This window comes from Heterocephalus glaber, unplaced genomic scaffold (assembly GCF_053883595.1).
Source record: "Heterocephalus glaber isolate CG9 unplaced genomic scaffold, H.glaber_assembly_v1.0 deba00001479, whole genome shotgun sequence".
Taxonomy (NCBI): Eukaryota; Metazoa; Chordata; class Mammalia; order Rodentia; family Bathyergidae; genus Heterocephalus; species Heterocephalus glaber.
This window is the reverse complement of record NW_028258316.1, coordinates 17616528-17635747: the sequence shown is the minus strand read 5'-3', so window position 1 is coordinate 17635747 and position 19220 is coordinate 17616528. Positions and strand designations below refer to the sequence as shown.

Below are 19220 nucleotides of genomic sequence, written 5' to 3'. Positions count from 1 at the left end.
ATCCCTTTTTCCAGGATTTTTGAGCATAGCCATAAATTTTCACTTGGGGCTCCCCATTGGAAGCTTGGGTTTTCAGCTGCCTTCTACATAGGAGTGGTAACCAATTTTAACAGAGATTTGGATTACTCTGAAGTCATCCCATTATTATAGGAAACAATAACCCTTTTCAGAACTCCAGAAGTGTCCCCCAGCCAAAGCTTCTTCTGCTTGAATGTATATGATGATAAATTACCTTTTTCAAAGTCCACAATACATTCAGGTCTAGGAAATCGGTGATTTTTTTCCTGTAAGGCGAAACAATGATAAGTGACCTTGATAAAGTAGTGACTCATTTAATTCTCATGACAATGCTCTCTGGTAGGTATTGTTATCATCATTTGCTAGATAAAGAAAATAATCATACAGAGGTGAAGGGGCTTGAGCCCAGGTATTGTGGGCCTTCACTCGATGCTCCTAATCATTATGTTTCTGTGTTTTCCAATATTACAATAAGTAGTTTCCTGTTGTGAGAAAGTCAAAATCAATTCTATTGGAATCATACATTTTTAAAAAATTAATTTCTATTATAAGAATGACATTTTAGTGTTATTTCGATCTTAAATAATAGAAATTAGATCCATACTTCTCTTATACAAAAGGGGAAACAAATGGCAAATTTGGGGAGAACAGAAGGTTCTTGAGGATTCTAAGGCTAGGAATATTAAAAAATAACTGAAGGTAGAGACTGGAGCAGCATCAAGACCCTTTCACCCTACATCCTTATTTTTTTTTCTTATCTCGTTGGTACCTGTTTTCTTCATCCACTGAGCAGCATGCTCTAGTTCCCTGGTCCACAGGAGAGAAGTACATGCCCACAGATTCTGAGCTTTATTGCTTATCCCTAGGATTCAAGAACAGACTGGTTCAATATTTGTTCCTAATATATCCAGAGAGCCCCAAGTGAAAAGCATAATCATGATGATGATAGTACTCATTACCATGGTGGGGCTGGTGGTGGAGAGTCCTATTGATTTGTGTTTGTGGTGCTTGGGACTCCTTTTGCCTCTCCCACTTACATATACAAACAGCTGTTTTTCCAAGTACAAGAATTGCAAGGGTCTCCAAACATGAGCCAACGGGGAGCTTCGCTAGGCTGTTTACAGATCTCAAAGTGCTTTTGAGAATTTGATACTTTTAACAGTGTCTAGAAGTGAGGGAGGTGAGTACGGTGCTGTTATTTTTTTAACACACGAGGAAACAGGCTGACTTTTTGTTCCCAATTTTGTGCTACTAGAAAATGGCAAAGTTTTAGTCAATGTCTTTTTGTACCAGTAAATCAAAATTCAAAATTAAGCTTTTAGTCTTGATCTACCATTACTTGGAGGAGGCCAGACATTTGATTGGAGGATTAGAAGTCAGGTCTCCTGACTTCTGGCTTCCCAAAAAATATTTCTCTATGTTTTAAGGGCTCTGACATACATACACATTATTTTGTCAGCCTAGGCTTCAAATTTAATTTTTTTCCTTAAAAATCATTCTTTGGCCCTGAATACATAGACATTTCTTTTATTATTACTGCAATTATTGTTTTACTTTAGCTTCTTGTTTTCCCTGGAATTTTGGATTTCACAAAAGTAGCCAGTGGTATAGATGTTAAAGCTATGAGTTCTCCTATTTCCCAAATAGAATCTGTGAGTCCTTTGCTCCTTCCTTCTTTTCTTTGAGAGTACTTCCACCACTTTACAATCTGTCAATCATTGTCATCAATCAATACTGTACAGGTGGGCACTCATTCCTTGTGTTTCACACTGATCTTGGGGAGGCTCTCTACAGGGTTTCCTACAACACATTTCTAGAAAAAGTAGAACAGATCTCTTGGATAAATGTCTTACAAATCATGACTATGCACTTAACCAGCATATCCTACTTGTAGGCCCCAGAAATTGGTTTTGAGTCTATGTATAAATAGAAAACATCCAGGCTGAGTCTAAAAGACAACTTCATGGTCACTTGCGGAAAAACATTGTCACGAGCCGCACAATGAATACCTTGCATCTTTGCCCCTAAGAAGCTGTAGCCAGCTTCATGGTAGCCAGCTTTCATTGTAGCCTCTAGTTATCCTCACCTTCTTGTGTTCATGCAAGTCCCCTCCTACACAAATAGAGGTGAGTTGTGTAATCACTAGTATATTATATTATACAGTATATTATATTATAGAAATGTCATGACTTCTGAGTCTGAATCTTAAAGACATTTGGTGGCCACTCTAGTCTCTCTTGGGTTGCGTGTCCAGGAAGAAGACAGTAACCATATCACAAAGATACTCAAGCTGTCCATAAATTGGCTGGAATGGGGAGAAGCTGAAGCCTCCAGGCAACAGCTAGAATCAATTTGTGGGTATTTGAGGAGCACCTTGGATGTGGATTCTCCAGCCTTATTCAGGGTTCAAATGACCACCCCAGATGACGTCTTAACTCCAGTTGCACAGAAGATTTGGAATTACCATCATTCATCTCACTTGCTACCAAATTCCTAATTCCTAAGACCCCTGAGATAAGAAATATTTATTGTTGTTTTGATTCACTAAGCTCTGAGGCCATTTGTTATGTAACCAGAGATGACTAATATAGCTTTAAAATCCTGTTCTGCTCCTATTTCACCATAGAGAGGCTGCATGTATATAGTATCTCTAATGAATAAGCACACCTGTGCTGTGTTCCAGTGAGCTTTCTGGTCTGACTACAGCAACCTGGGACAGGCAGCCAGGGGTAGACATGATGGTGCAGACCCATCAGATTCTACTTTCAGGAGTTTTGATTTGGGTAACTAAAAGACAGAGTCAGTTACTGGTGAGGGTGAGCATTACTGAAAAAGCAACAGAGAGATGGAGGCTGTCTCAGCCACCACAGCTCGGGCATAAGCAGAAGGAAGTGGATACCCATGCCTGAAGAGGAAGAAACAGCAGTTGCAGAGAGAAGAAGGGATTAGAAAAAGAACAAGAAAGTAGCTTTGGATTCCAGTGGCCAATCTGCATTGTACCCTGAAGAGTGCTGGCTTCAAAATAAGCTTCAAGCCATCTTCCTAGACATTTGGATATTTACCTAGAAATTCTGGAAACATTCTGGACTTGACTTTTAAGAGGTGGTATTTTGCAGAAGTAATAAAACACTTCTTGTCATCCCGTGCTTGCAAAGCTAAAGAATGACTCAGAAAAAAATGGCTTGTACATGGTCCTATTGTAATTTAAAGAGGGCATGCTCTGTCCTTGACAGCAAATAAAGACAAAACCAAAGAAATTACATCTACTCCTCTCTATTAACAAACTGAAGAAAAAAGATGTTCATATAGGGTAGGGACAGTGATCTTTCCCCTCTGAACCCCATGACTTGCTTTGATGGATAGCTGGAATAGCAGGTTCCAGGAGATATGGGCACATTCCTGTGTTGCTTATTGGTGTAATCCTATCTCAGGGAGAAGACACTCCTTGAGTCATATTAATTTGGCATTGAGACTGAGGCCTCTGTGTGCACAGTATCCCCGGTTAGGAAGTTTCATTTTTTCTAAAACAGTAACGCTAAATACACAGACTACCTTTGAGCTTTCTAGTCTTAAAGAGATCTCACAGAAAGGAAACCCTTACAAATGAAAGTGGCAAGAGCTACTTTTGCTTTTCATTGCAGGAGGATGTTGTAATGGACAAAATAGGAAGTGTGATCAAAATATACAGTGAATGGAGCCAGGCGTGCTGGCACATGTCCATAATCCCAGCAGTTTGGAGGCTGAGACAGGAGGATCACAGTGAGTTTGAGGCCAGCCTGGGCTATGTAGTGAGTTCTAGGCCAGCCTGAACTGCATAGTGAGACCCTGTCTCAAAACAAACAATCAAACAAAAATAAAATGTTTAGATTTTTAAAAAGTATTGCAGTAAAAGACACATCACCATTAATCCCCCTCAAAATACTTCTGCTTGCTTTAAATACACTTATCTCATCATACTTGTCACTTTCTGAAGCAGTTCTGGAAGTCTTCTTTCATGAGTGTCTTTGGTTGCACTGTTGTGGCTGCTCCAATGTCCTGAATCCATTTAAAACTTTTACCTTTCATGATCATCATGATTTTGGAGAGGAATCAGAAGTTGCATGCTGCCAGGTCCAGGGAGTAAGGTGGATGAGGACACACAATAATGCTTTTATTTGACAGAAATTTTTGTAAACATTTTTAATCCATTCCAGGGTTTGAGGTAGCCACAGAAAGACATTCATAAAAGAGAACCCCCAGAACTGCTTCCGAAAGTGCCAAGAATAACAGGGTAAGTGTACTCAAAGCAAGAGGGAATATTTTGAAGCGGGAATCAATGGCAATATGTCTCTTCCTATAATAAATTTTTAAAATGGAAATAATTTAATTGAAATAGTCGATGTATTTTGTGATCATATCTCATATGCACACCTGAGAAAATGTGATGTGTGGAGTACTCAAGGACAGAGGAGGTCCGATTAGGAAGAGGTGAGCGAGGATGGGTACAGTGAGGATGTGGGCATGAGGTGCAGGTTGCACAGGTGAGGAGAACATGAGGTAAGAGCAGGAGTGAGGTGCACCTTGTGGAGCAGAGGCAGCAGCAAAGAACACAGACCTTGTGCTAATTTCTGAACGGAGCCTGAAGATGCTTCTACCATGAATACGAAATGTTGTCCTCTGCAAAGAATGTTTCATGCTTCCATAAACAGCTCATGCCTGTATGATTTTATGGGAGAAATTCTCCATAATGGCAAGGTATTTCTACTTACAGGAAGTTTTTAAATGAGCTGCAATGATGTATCCTCAATAAAAGAAGAAATGAAACATCAGAGACACTTACAAACTGCCTAGGATTGTATCACTGTCTTCTCTTTTGGTGTCTCTAGAGAACACTGGCCATTTTGTTTTGTGTTCTCGCTTTTCAATCCAGGGGAGTTAAGGCTTTGGGGCCTCACACTCCATTCACCACTCCAAGCTTTAACTCTGGCTGTTCCTCCTTCCATGCCTGTGTTGCAGCTTTACTGCTCTGTTGCTGTTTCCCAGAGGCAATACTTACTCCCATCTCCATGGCTGTGCACCTGCGCTTCCGTCTACCTTGAACACTTCCCCAGGCCTATCTTTACCTGGCTAACTGTTCTCGTTTCAGAGCTCAGCTGGGGCTGTGGTTTCGCAGAGAAACTTCTCATGTTCCCTTCTGGTCTCAACACCCCCAAATTCTCCAGTGAGGATGCATAATGGGGAGTTGTTTTGCTTTTGTGGATGTTCAGCCCCTATTTTTTTGGTACCAGGGATCGAGCTCAGGTCCTTGTGCTTGCTCAGCAGGCCACAAAACCACTGAGCTAAATCCCCGGCCCATTTAGCCCCTTTTGAACACACACAATTTCTCTTTCTCTGGTCGGACAAAGTTCTGCCTCCTTCTCAATTACATCGGTTATAGTTTCAGTCTGACCAGTATGCACTCTTGAGCTAGTTGTTATTTAAAAGTCAAAGGACATGGATATCCATCTCTTTCCTGGACAGGCTGGAAGCAGAAATACCTAGCATTCAAGTTTGAAGAGGTAGAAGTTATGTTGTCTAGCACCCAGGGCAGGTGGTATGTCTTTGGTCAGGGGCAGCAGGGTGAGGTTTCTGGCTTATTCCCACACTCTGATTTGAGTGTTGTTTGCCGTACAAGGCTTGCTCTCTGAGATTCACCTTTAATGCATTATTTTCCTTAATCCATTTTCTGCTTAAACCTCCTGAAAGTATTTTCAGCTAAGCACACTGACTGACGAAGTACCTTCTCCTCTGTCCCCCGACAGTCTCTTGAACTTCTTTTCATTCCACATTATGAGTTTCTCTATCTGATTGTTTTTCTCTTTGTACCATCAATTTTCTGAGGCCTGGGAGCAAGTGAGCATTCTTTGTAATTATATCTCAGTTTCTATTACAGTGTCTTGTGAAATATATTTGCTGATTAAATAAATATACAAATGAAGATTTTTTTTTCCAAGTGCCTTTTACTATCCTATGATCCAGAAAGACCCTTCATACAGAATGAGTTAACACCAGAGTAAATTTCTATGGGCAACTGGATTCTGGAGAGAGCTGGTTAGGATCATAATAGGGCACATAGCTAGTCAGAACAGCCAGAAATAACAGAGAGACTTATATCTGAAGAAGGGAGATGAGCTCATTACCAGGCAAGCTTGCCATCAGGGATCTATGAATTGAAGAGTTGAAAGCAAGTCCCTGGATGAGGAAATTAGGGGCAGGAGCTGAGGACAGAAACCAGTCTCTAGAGTGCAGTGCCAAGTGGAAGGCAGGATGAGCAAGTACTTTTCTGGTGATGGGTGGAGGGAAAGTGGAAAAACAAGGAGACACACTACAGCCTTGAAGTGGAAGGTCTGAGCATTTGGCAGGAATGGGAAGAAAACTAGCAAGGCTGGGGGAAGTGATAAGTTCAAAATCATGAGTACCCATGCTGCCAGAGGAAGTCTCTGTGGCTTCACCTGGAAAACCACTTCTTACCCTTTATATCAGCTTAGACATAAGATCCCAGCACAGGAAGTTTTCTGACTGTGGTCATGGTTTGCACCATTTACTGGGACCTCATACTTCCCTGTTGTTTCTCCCCAGGCACTTAGGATGTTAGAATATGATTATTTCTATCCATGTCTCAACATGACAAACCACTGGTAAAGATAATGGTTACCATATTCCATATGGCAAGTACTGGATTTCATTTCTTTTTACCCTAACATTTCTGCAACATGCTATCCTTACTTTTCAGATGGTAAGAGAGAAACTCAGAGGTAAAATGATTAGCCTAAAGTGGGGCAGTCAGGACGTGGTAGAGAGGAGACAGAAACTCAACTCTGCTTGATTCCATAGCCTCCTCCCTTAAACATTAGGACATAGTGAGCTACACCCATATGACAGCTGAATAAATAAGCTGTAGTTCTCATCTCTATTGAAGCACAAGGAGCCAAGTGATGACCTAGGCATGGGAAAGACCAGTAAATTTTCTAGGTGACACAGGCATTGACAGAGTGCGAAGCAGAATCTCACCCTTCATCCTAGAGAAGGCATCTTGCTTTGGCAGGACAAGGAAGAAGACGCAGCTGGCCTGGGTAGTTTAGGATGGGTTTGGGAGGAGGAAGGAGATAAGAGCCACTGATTCTGCAGGTGGGCCAAATCCAAGTGCTCATCGAAATGCCTTCTGCAGAGTCTCCAAGGCTGTTAATTATTGTCCTGTGAATTTGGATGAGCTGCTGCCATCCACAGCCAGCGAAGCCTGTATAGTCTTGCTGCTCCACTTACTGACATAGCCAGACATCAGATGCTTCTAGGGGAAAATGCCTCTGATCTGCATTGGCTCCATTCCCAAAAAGCTGAGATTTATGGCAGGCCTATGGGAGGAGAGATGAGAATGTCTTTAGGCTCAGATTTCTGTGTCTGCACATGGGCCCCAGCCCCCTGACTGATGGGAAGAGAAACTTAGAGAAAGAAAGTCAATATCACAGCAGGGGAATTCATCTGTGCAGAAAGGTGTGCGGGATCAGCTTGTGGTCTCAGGAAAGGTTCTTCAGCAGATATGGAAGAAAACTGGGGAGCAGCAACAATGACAACGATGACCAAAATTATTTCTCTTGCTTGATTAAAATTATTCTAGTTTTCTGCTTCCTCATTCCTAGTTAATAAAAGCAAACATTTACTTTTTTGGGAACTATGTAACTTTATATTTCCATATTATGAGAGTGCTTTCAAATAAATTCTGTCAGTCTGTGTATTTTTTATAGATGGGAAAATGGAAGATTGGGAAGCCGCTGTTACTTTCAGTAAGTCACACAAGAGCGCTCAGCAAAGTCTAGGGCTTTCTCCACAATTTTATACTGTTTCCCCCTCTCTTTTCCTTGTCATTTGTGAAGTGTGGTTATCTTTCCATTGGATCATGTCAGAGACTCCTCCACCTGGATGATCATCAGTGTCCTGCCAGATGCTATTGAAATTGCAGCACCCAGCTTCTGGGGTTTCCAGTAGGTCAGTTGCAGGGACTGAAGCAGACCTCATGTTTGACCGGCCATCAAATTCCATCCAGAGTGGAACATCTGAGAAAATAGACACATCCCACAGTCTGGGGACCCAGAGGCAAGGGCAGCAGCGATTCCCAGGGACTGACTGATGTAACACCCATTCCCAGGAATTTCCAGCTCACCCTCCCTGAGCCACAGTTTGGGAAGAAATCAGATGTAGGGTGTTGGCCATGATGGACTTGCAGCCTTGGATTCGTTTGCATATCTGTATGAATGCAGGTACTTTGTGTTTTTGTATGCATGCATGTGTGTACGAGTATCTGCAGGCACAGAATAGACCAATCCACTACCCTGACATTGTGTGGAAAAAAAGGCACTGGGTCTTTCACATCTGCTATGGTGATAAGGGATGCAACATGTAGTCTGTTAAGCAGATGAATAGATGATAGAATGAGTGAATAAATGACAAAAGAATGAACACGCAGGTGCCTCAAATGGAAGTCAGTGGAAATGTCTCTAAATCCAGAGTCAAGAAAGAGCTAATGAACCCACGTCCTTGAAGTACTTGTTCTTTTTATTTAAACTGGGATAATTCTGAAAGCCAAACTTATTTTGTAGTTTGATAAGTTCGGGTGAGAATCTCAGTAGAAGCTTCTTAGTCTGTCTAAGGAGCAATTTCTTTGTTAATAAATCAGAGGTGCAAATTTCAACTTAAGATTGTGAATTCTCATTTAAATGAATAACACCTGTATGTTATATGCGAAGCACAGTGGCTACCCAGGGGAATTTAATCTTTCCTCCCTCCCTTCCTCCCACCCTCCCACCCTCCCTCCTTACTGTCTTCATTTAATTTTCCCTCCCTTTCTCCCACCCTTGATTTTCCCTCCATTTCTTCCTTCTTTTCTTGCTTCTCCCCCCTTTCTTCTTCTCTTCTGTCTTTCCTTCCTTCTTTATTTCTCTCTCTTTCTATCTTTCCACCTTCAGTACTATAATGCTATATTTCACTTCAAAATATTGCTACAATTGCCTGGGGCTGTGATGGCACCTGGAAAAGCCAGAAAGAAAAATGTTTTAGATGGGTCTGGACATGCCTTCCAAACTTCAAGACCTGGTGGAATTTACTCATGCGATCCATTTTCTTCTAACCATCAGTGTAGTGCAGTGGAAAGACAAGAGAAGCAAAGTAGACTAATTCAGCATTTCATCCATTTGCTATGACTTAGTGGAGGGGTGACCTTGGATTCGGTCCTATCCCCTTTCTGGTCCTCAGTTTCCCTGTCAATCAGATGAGCTGAGCGGATTGGATCAGATCCTTGATAAACTTACGGTGCTAGATGAGAATAGGAACAGTTTACATGCTGAAGGAGAGAGGTTCTCAGTGTGTGTGGCTCAGGATGTCCAGTGAGGAAAGAATGCATGAAGGTCCATTCAGAAGCACAGGCCATGCAGAGGGTCGATGGGATTGACAACTGGAGGCTGCCGCCACGGACCATGGAGGTAAGGCTGATCAGGAAAGGGGGGGGAACCAAATGTGTGCTCTTAGGGTACCCTTCAGGAATGTCTCCTCCCATTAGGAAGATATGGTAACTATGATAACAGTAACTACCATTTATTAATCATTACTCAATTCCAGAGCCTGCACTAAGTGCTTTGTGTCTGGCATGTTTCTTGCAAAACATGGGTTTGATGCTACTACAGTTATTCCCATTTTATAAAACACAAGTGACTTGCAAGGTGAGTGACCGGGTAGGATGTGAACTGAGATCATCTGACTACGTGGCCTGTGCTCCTAGAAGCTACCATGCCCAGCATCTCTGAGTCCACTTATGACCCAACATTCAGTACCGCTGGCACTGTTGCTACACCGGACACTACCACAAGAACCGATGGTGGTGATGACAGGCTGTCCTTGATGTAGGCCTTTGTGCTCTTTTCCTAAGCTTCGCCATATTTCTCAGCATCATTCTGTAGGTAGTGATAATGGAATGATTCTTTAAGAAAATGAGCTCCGGGAATTTGTTATATAAGCACACACTTAGTGACAGAGAAAATAGTATGATTTTAAATGTAGCCCTTTTCCTTAATGCAATGCTAAAATGGTCTTAATGTGTGACTGCACCTCTAACAAGAGGCTAATCTGTGCCCATCCATTTGCCACATTTCTTACAGGGAGTTATGAATGCACAGGATACAGAAACTGTTCTCCCTGCTCAACATCCCTTCTGTTTCATTTGCAAGATCCTCTGGTATTAGACTTGGAAGCAGTCCTTGAGTAGATCATGCCTCAGTTCAGCACTCAGCAGAAAGTGCTCAGCTGTCATTAGTCACTGTTTTGTTTACATAAAGTGCTGTCATTGTCATCTCCTGTCCCACACAGAAGCAGCCAGGCCGAGGGGAGAAACTAGAAAGAAGAAACAAAGCATATACGCTAACATCAGATAGGGAAGGAAGGGGCTAAGGTTACTGGAGTATCAGAAGGAGGGTGAAATCCTTACTGCTCCTGTTGGGAAACAATTTTGCTTAGAGACCTGTCAGAAAATCAGAACCCTCGGCTCCAGGAGTAGCTCACCCAGAATTAAATCCTGATGCCCTCTGTTGGTGTTTTCCAGTAATGGTAAAATTTGGGAGATTTAGAAAGGAGACAACAATTTATGAGTCAGGTGTAAACCTCACAAACCCCATAATTACATATATACACAAATTCACATGCACCACATTTTTATTTTCAGAGCCTGCAGAATTGAGTCATGGACAGACTTGGAGGAACCTTATACACATTCTCTCTCTCTCTCTCTTTCTCTTTCTCTCTCTCTGGTTTTCTACAAATGAGAAATACAGGCTGTCAGAAGGAATATAATTTTTTCAAGGCAAAAGTGGTAGCTATCTAATCACATAGTATGTAGAACACTTACTATATAATGACCATGTGCCAAGTTGTTTTATACCATCACGTCTAATCCTTGCTGCAGCCTCATTTGGTAGGCATTATTCCCTCCCATTTACAGAGGAGGAACAAGGGATGCAGCTGTGTCATATGAGGTGCCCAAAGTTAGTAAGCTCCTCCTTGGCAGGTATAGGATACTTACCCAGATGAGATGGGCTCTGGAGTTCATGCTTACTACCAACTTAGAGCTTCAGCTTGATACTGAATATTCTCACTTTCAATCTTGAAACCTTTACACCAGTTTGTGAAATAGTTATGTGTAGTCTTTCTCAGTCCCCAAGGAAACACAATGAGCTAGCTAATTTTGCCCTTCTTTACTAGTTGCCACTGTGGGACATGTTTGTAAATAATATCCTATTTTTTTCACCTGTATTTAAAACCAATTTAGAGGTAGACACAGGAGGAAAGAAAAAAGAAAATCAGGGTATTGTTTTTGTTATTGTTAAAGCTCTTGTCTTATGAGGTTTTGGGTCTGTGGCCCAAGTGAACCTGCCAGTAGTTCATCTAATAAATTAAGTTCACCTGCTCAGGTTCTGGGGCAGTGAACAATCACAGCCATCTTCAGCGAAAGAATCTAAGTTTAGCATATGGTAAAAGGCAAGAATGCACCTGTCCTATAGGCAGGCAAATTTAAAATAAACCAATACACAAATAAACATACAGACTAAGCATTGCATGTTGATTTCTTTTGGCCAAACCCATAATTCAGGAAAGTTACCTCTGGGTTGGAGCCATAGAAAAGGAAGAATATTATGCTAATGAAATGTGGGAAGCCAAGTACAGGTGATTTCATTTAATGTAGCTATTTCAGGGCTTCACTAATTCAGAGTACATAAAGTTCCTCTTTGCATTGTCTGTGAAGTTTGCCAAGCAAGTTAAAGCTGTAATCAAGAATATATGTAACAATTAGATTCCTACAGAGTGCTTTTCAAGTGCTGTATTACACCTAGCTTGTGATTTGTTGGATAGCAGTGAATATTTTTCTTTTTCCATTAGCTTATATCCATGAGCATTTGAATTCCAAAACATGGACTTCTAGACTGTAGACTGGCCTTTGCTTAATTAGTACAAATGATGGACATGGCTCAGTGTAAATGAATTACAGAACTGACTTACATAAACTAACAACCTAGCATGATGTACAGCTTTCATTATAAGCCCAACTTTCGCCAGCTTGAAATTCTCTTGAAAAGCCTCCTTTTGGGTAGCAACCTGTCAGATCCATGTCTTGTCATAAGCCAGAGGAAAATCAATCCCAGTATTTGGGAGTTGGACTCAATCCGAAGCCAATAGGCTTGTCACATTTAATTATTTCACACTCTACTCACCAGCCCATGAAAGTGTCAATCTCACCTGAGGGATAATGGGGCCCGGGAAGAAAAGTCGGCCCAAGTGTGGAAAACAGTAAGTTATGGTTAACAACAGCAACCTTTACAAGTTAAGGAAGAAAGTTTCCCTAGTGAGAGAGCAGAGGGGGATTGAAAGGTATAGATCTGTGCATTGATTTTCTCCTAATTTTACTCATAAAAGTATTAGAATTCTAGCAAATATGTGTATCAAGCGGCCTTAGAGCTTATCATGTCAAACTGCTCTGGCTTATTGACACAGCAACTAAGGCATCTTCCTGGATTTAAAAATAATAATAATAATAACTTTTTATTCAGTATCGATCATGTGTCAGTCATGTTTCTTAGCCAGTCTACGGGAGAGTAGGGCAAAAACTGCGTTTTTAAACTGCTATATTTTAATACGAAATACTAAATGGAGGATGGCACAGAAAAACCTGTTAGTTTTGTGTTTTACTCTCATCTAATTCAAAGAAGTGCCAAGTTCCAATAGTGTTAATGGTTGCACTCTGGTACAGACCACAACATTGAGGGGGTTAGACTGTTATGCAGTGATGGCAAGCCTTTTAGAGACCAGTGCCCAAATTGCAACCCCAAACCCACTTATTTATTGCAAAGTACCAACACTGCAATTAAACCTGCGTACTGAGGTTTTAGTTTAGGAAAAGAACTCATACATTAACATCTTTTGTCTATAAAGAAAAACAACATGAGTGCCATAGGTTCACTACCACCGGACTATAGCGAGGTCTCCTTCCACGGACTCAGTACTGGTACACTCTTTTTTCAAAGGATAAATGCTGGAATTAGTAAGTCCATAACATGCTACAATATCTTTATGCAGGGAAGACGATGGCATGAATTGAAAATCTCCAAACCTTGGTGTTTACAGCCATAGGGACCACAACAGAGGAAACGGTATTGAGGTTCTTAAAATCCAGGATCTAAGGTCATGGAAAATGATTTATTCTAAGTCCTCAGACGCTACAGACAACAAAGCACAATGACAATTCGTACACAAAATAAATGCATTAATGCCTCGGTTGTGATCTGTGACTTCCTTGGGAATATAGGAAGAGAGATGGATTTGCTATTTCAGGGAGCTGATTTAGAGGGATCAGGCTTTGCTACTTTTGCTACATTGTTGACAGTGTGACTCTGGCAATTAACTAAATCTCCTTTTTTTGTAGTTATCTATATAATATGCAAAGTTTGTCATTTTAATCACTCATAGAATAAAACTCATCGACATTGCTTATGTTCACAATGTTGTACAACCACCACATTATCTATTTAAAATTTTTTTTTTCATCATTTCACTCCGAATAGAAACTCTGCACTGATTTAGCCATAGCCCTTCACCCCACCAGCCCACCTGCAGGAAGATCTAATCTACTTTCTGCTGTAATGAACTTTAGTTATTCTATATAAGTGGAAGCATACCGTCTCTGTCATGTTGTGTCTGTTTTATTCCATTTAGTATAATGTTTTTAAGGTTTGTTCATGTTATACCACATACTAGAATTTCATTCTTTATTAAGACTAAATAATTTGTGTGTTATGTGACTATCACACATTGTGCATCTACTTATCTGTTTATAAAAACAGATTGTTCCCACCTTTTGGCAATTGTGAATAAATCTGCAATGAATGTTAGCGCACAAATATCTATTTGACTTGTTTCCAGTTTGAGGGGGGTGTATACCTAGGTTGTGGAGTTATGAGATGCTATGGACCTTGTCTCCTCCCCCTTACTGGGTGGTGTGGGCTTTCTATGCTTAACTTTTTGAGGAAGCATCCATTTTGTTTACCACAGCAAGTGCAACATCTTAGATTCCCGCCAGTGGTACATGAATGTGGCAATTTCCTCACATTCTTTCCAATACTTACAATTTTTCTTCCTTTCTTTTGGTCTTTCTTTCCTTATGGTCTTACTCTTCTGCTCTCTGCTTGAACAGCTTCATTGAATGTTCGAATCTCCATTTACAAAATGGTTAGAGTAGTGCTTGTCTTGTAGGTTATTTGTGCAGAATAAATTAGATTGTACTGTCTGAAACATAGAAATCTCATAAAATGTAGATGATGATATCGATGTTGTTGGAAGTGATGATGCCTTTGACCATTCAGATTGCTTCTTTATTTTGGAATATCCTCTTTTCCCATTTTTTCCAACTGTTCAAATTATATCCATCCTCCTGCTTATTCACATGGGAATAAGAAAATACACATTTAAATTTAAGGAAGCAATAATGAGATCTCTGCCTTGCTGACAAAGATTTGGGAAACATTAGCTTCAGCTAATATTTATTCCTCTTCATCTTTTGTCACAAGGAAAAGCTTCTTTTTCTTCAGTCTTCCATTATATTACATATTTATTGAATAGGGCCACTTGTTAATAAATCATCCCCCCTTTAGAACATTTTATTTTGCTGCTTATACTGTGCATTGGAGTTATGTATTTTTGCTTTAGTTCTGACTTATTAGGGTAAGGTAGGAGCAAAGACCAAGTGGATGCCATTTGTAGCATTATGGACATAACAGTCTTCGGATAGGTGGTAGAATTACAAGAAGCCAAGATTCACAAGAAGACTTTCTGGCTGAGACTATCTTTGAACTGGAGGCTTCCGTTCCTTATGGTCTTATTCCTCCGGACTCAGCTTAAGTTGTTTAATAAGGAAGTGAGTTGATGCATTTGAATATATAACTCAGCACATATTATAGGTTAAGAGATGAAGGCATTAGTTTTCATACGACTGCAGAATTCTTCATGAGATATGAGTTGTGAAGATGTTGGAGCTACTGAAATTTGGTGGGGGAAACTGTTTGCTAGTATTCAGTGAAATGAGTCAATACTATGCACTTTCCATGCAATGGGACAATATTTTCAGTGCAATGGGACAATACTTTGGGACAGTTCTTATTTGGCATTGCTTTCCATGGTGTAATTTCCCTCTGGACCAGGGACTTGAGTATTTCACTTCCACACTTTCAGGAGAGCATTTCCCAGAACAGTATAGGCAATACAGTATTCAGCTCTTAGTCTTTGAGGATCAGATTCCGATTTTGGAACCCAGGACTTTGATAAAAGTTTAAAATAAAAGTATCTTTAATTTCAGGATTTGAGAAATTAAAAATAAAAATTTTCAAAATTTGTCTAATGGATGAATGATAAATTTATTGCTGTCATAGTGCCAAAGGTCACAATAAGGGATATACAAAAACTTACGATTTTGAAAAAATCAGCTTTGGACAAAGCTACAACAGAAAGTTGAAATCTCATCATCATCACATCTTCATGAGAAACTTGTATGAATTTTGCTAGGAAATTTGTTGGTTACTTTTGGAAATAATAGATGTTTCTTGCCCCAAATTTTCTAGTAATTTGTTTGAGCATTCTTTAGGATACTTAATTACTTTATGTATTTTTAGAAGTAATTTGCACTTATGGTTTACTTCTTTTCTTCATCTTTAGGACCCTGGAAAACAAGAACTGTAGTTTATGAGTGTTATAATAGAAGACTGTAAATTTCATGGTGCAGATGAATTACTTTAGCTATGGCTTCTACTGAAAAATATAGAGTTCTGTTCTCCAGCTGCAGAGATGCTGATGTAGCAGATCCCTGATGGCATCCAGAAATCTGTTTTATAGGAGTTGTTCCAGGTGATTCTAGTGTAGGTCTGAAGACCACGTTAATAGAAACACTTCTTTGTTGCACTGAAAATTGTGTCTTGTTTACAAAATGAATCCAGTAAATGAGTGCTGAATTAATAAGAATAAGGGGTTAGCAACTGCCAGGGCTACTCCTTTTGGAGAGTTTAGAAGTATATAATCTCAAGTAATTCTTACAAATGAGTTGAAAGAAAAGTAGAAATTCATCCACCAATTGCTTCCCACTGCATGCCAGAAACTTCTCTACAATAATTGTGCCAGGTCATTTATACAAGAGGAAACTGAGACTCGTGACATTAGTCTCCTACTCAAAGTCAGCATCCTGGTTGGTTTCCAGTCACATCATGGTTGGTTTCATTTTAAAATCTGTGTTGTTTTCATTATTCCAAGCAGCCCAGGATATCAGGCTCAGATACCAGAAACAACCTGTCTCAGTGGCACTGAAAAAGATATTTATCTTTTGTATACCTTAGTTTACCATCTGCAAAATAAGAGGAAAGATATTTAATTAAGTAGGATGTGTTGAGAGAATTAATCAGTGGAGGTTTGTAATGGGAGGTGAAATGTAAAAGTAGCATGTGATCATGCCATCATTATTGTGAACAATAATAACATCATCAACATTTGAGTTCATAACTTAATCCAGGAAGCATTGACCACCAGCTCTGATTATTATTATTGATAATTAATAAGGATAAGACATGAGGTTAATGAGTATTCTTTGTGGTTGCAAATCTTTACTGAGTAGGTGGAGGAGAAAATGAATTCTTTTCTTTATATGAAATGTAACTGGATTTGAATTTGTTGTCTATTTTTGTGTTTCTTTTTCTTTCCCTTAAAATTCCCTGAGGCCCACTTGGAATAATGGAGTAAACGAGTCAGTCTGTAAAAATGCATTTTAAAGCCCACAGTGGTGGCAGCTACAACATGTAGCAGATGAGATACTGGCTCATTTGGGAAATTTTCCCTATTTTCTGAAATTCACAGAAAGGAACTGGAGAGGAAGATAAGCTCCTACAAGTGTGAGATAGAAGGTAAAAGATGAGAGAGAGAGAGAGAGAGAGAGAGAGAGAGAGAGAGAGAGAGAGAGAGAACTGTGATTCAATGCATGACTGGCCTGTGAGTTTAGCTCAAGTCATATCACTTTCATGTTTTGATCTGCAAAATGAGGGTCATAGTTTTTGCTCAGCTTGCAAGGTTGCTTTCAAGACCAGAGAATGTGATGTATGTGAAAGTCCTGTTGGTCACTAGCTCAGTTTGCAAAGGCGGACAGAAAGAGAAAGCAAAGAATTCAAATCCTGAACATATGTACAAATAGCCTGCTTCATTAAAAGAGTTGTAATTAGTGAGTTGTAAAGTCAAAGGAAGAATCTGGATCTAATATTCAGAATTTTCTGCTCCAGAGTGATGTCTGTCTTGCCTGAAAAGTCAGGCCACTTAGCCAAGACATCATCTAGGGCGCATCTCATCTATCTTCGAATGTGTGAGCAGCCCAGCAAAGAATCCCCACCCCCTACCCCACTGCCCCTCTCTGTGTAGCAGACATTTCATTACCTTGATAACTTCCTCACTGGAGTTTGTTATTCAATATATGACTTGAACATAAGTTGAGAGAGAAATAGTCCTAGTTTTCCTTTCAGTCAACTCTAAAGTTGGCTTCTATACAATATAATATCTACCAGCATTTTGAACATTTAGAATAAATAGCTCCAGGATTAGACACTTGTGGAGGAAATGTAAGAATAATACAATTCTTCATTTTCCTGGGATGTATGCTCTTTACAAAACAACTTGACTGTACCGTTCATCGAATGTTGGATGTCTTTATCTCTTGCATGTGACTTTTGATTCACACTGGCTTAGAGAATATGGTAGGGGTGACAATGTGCTACTTTTGCACGTAGTCCTTATAGGGAATTTCTGCTCACTATGTTTGGGAATCCAGTCATAATCCTGTCTAAAGCACTAAGTTTCTGGAAGATGAGACACCTTACAGAGAGCATAACTGAGGCCACTGAAGAGCAGTTTACAGTCAATAGACTTGACCAGTACACAGCTGAGTTCAGGTGCACAAGCAAAGCAAATAAAGACCAGAAGGATTGTTCTGTGGATACACAAAGTCCTGTTAATAATAATAATGTGTGTTGTATTGGGTCATTGTTTTCAGAGTGGTTTGATAGGGAGCAGTTGCTAACTCCTGTAAATATGCAGTGAAGATCATTAAATATAACATTTCTTCTTGTGACTTTATGAATGAAAGAAAAACAAAGAAAAAAAACCAAGTACTATGAGTTTACCATTAATTAGTGATGTTCAAACTCTAATTGTAATGGTTTTCAAAAAAATGTATAATTGTACTAAAATATTGTGTTAACTTTGAACCACTGTAACGAAATACCTGAGACAATCTACTTATATAGCAAAAAGGTTTACTCTGGTTCACAATTTGGAAGGCTTCTGTCCCTGACCCATTCTAGCATTGGTTAGGGAATATGGTGAGGCAGGTCATATAGCAGAACAAACCTGTTCACATCACGGGCCAGGGAGCAAAAGAGAAAGAGGAAGAGACCAAGTTCCTAGAATTCTCTTCAAGGAACCACACCCAGTGACCTAAGGACCTCCTCTTAAGGTCCTAAAGTTCCTTCACTTCTCAATAGTGGCTCCCTGGGGCCCAGCCTTAACACTTAGGCCTGTGGAGGACACTGCAGATCCAAACTATAGCAAATGTTTAAGTGTACTTTTGTTGCTCATAGTAGAAAAACAATCACAATCATCAGTAAGGTTAAGTATAAGAGGCTATAAAATAACCCATTTGTTTAGATCATCAATTCACTAAAAACAAAAACAAAACATCTCTTTCAGAGCATCTGCTCTGTGTCATATGTTGCTAGGTACTGGGATGAAAAGTCAATGAAAGCATTTCTGACATTTTATCTTCAATGGATTATTCCCTTGAAATCTGCTTTCAAATTTCCCCAGAGTTTAGGCCATTTTAAGGTAGCTTCAATGACTCATACAATTGCAACTTAGGGGTTTTTTTCCACTCTGTTTTTTTCTCCTCCCTAGGGGTTAATTTTCTCACATAAAAAGCAGAAGGCTTGGGCCAGTATCTTTTTATTAATTGATGTAAGTAAGTAGGTATCTTCATCTTTTTATCTGCAAATAAGAAAAAAAGGGAGCTGGGTGTGGTAGTATATCCCTGTAATCCCAGCACTCTGGGATGCTGAGACAGGAGGATGGCAAGTTTG

The 19220-nt window shown here is 39.9% G+C and overlaps 1 long non-coding RNA gene across 2 annotated transcripts in view; it reads left to right on the top strand.

Moving 5' to 3' along the window:
- The window catches only part of LOC110350120 (uncharacterized), a 39679-nt gene that overhangs the window by 6978 nt on the left and 13481 nt on the right, over positions 1-19220 (top strand). The window contains exon 5 of one of the 2 annotated variants that reach the window (XR_002396453.2): positions 2273-2531. The exons of the other annotated variant lie outside the window; for it this stretch is intronic. This is a non-coding gene — a long non-coding RNA (uncharacterized LOC110350120). Of the gene's footprint in view, positions 1-2272; positions 2532-19220 lie in introns of those variants that run through there. 2 annotated transcript variants of the gene reach the window in all.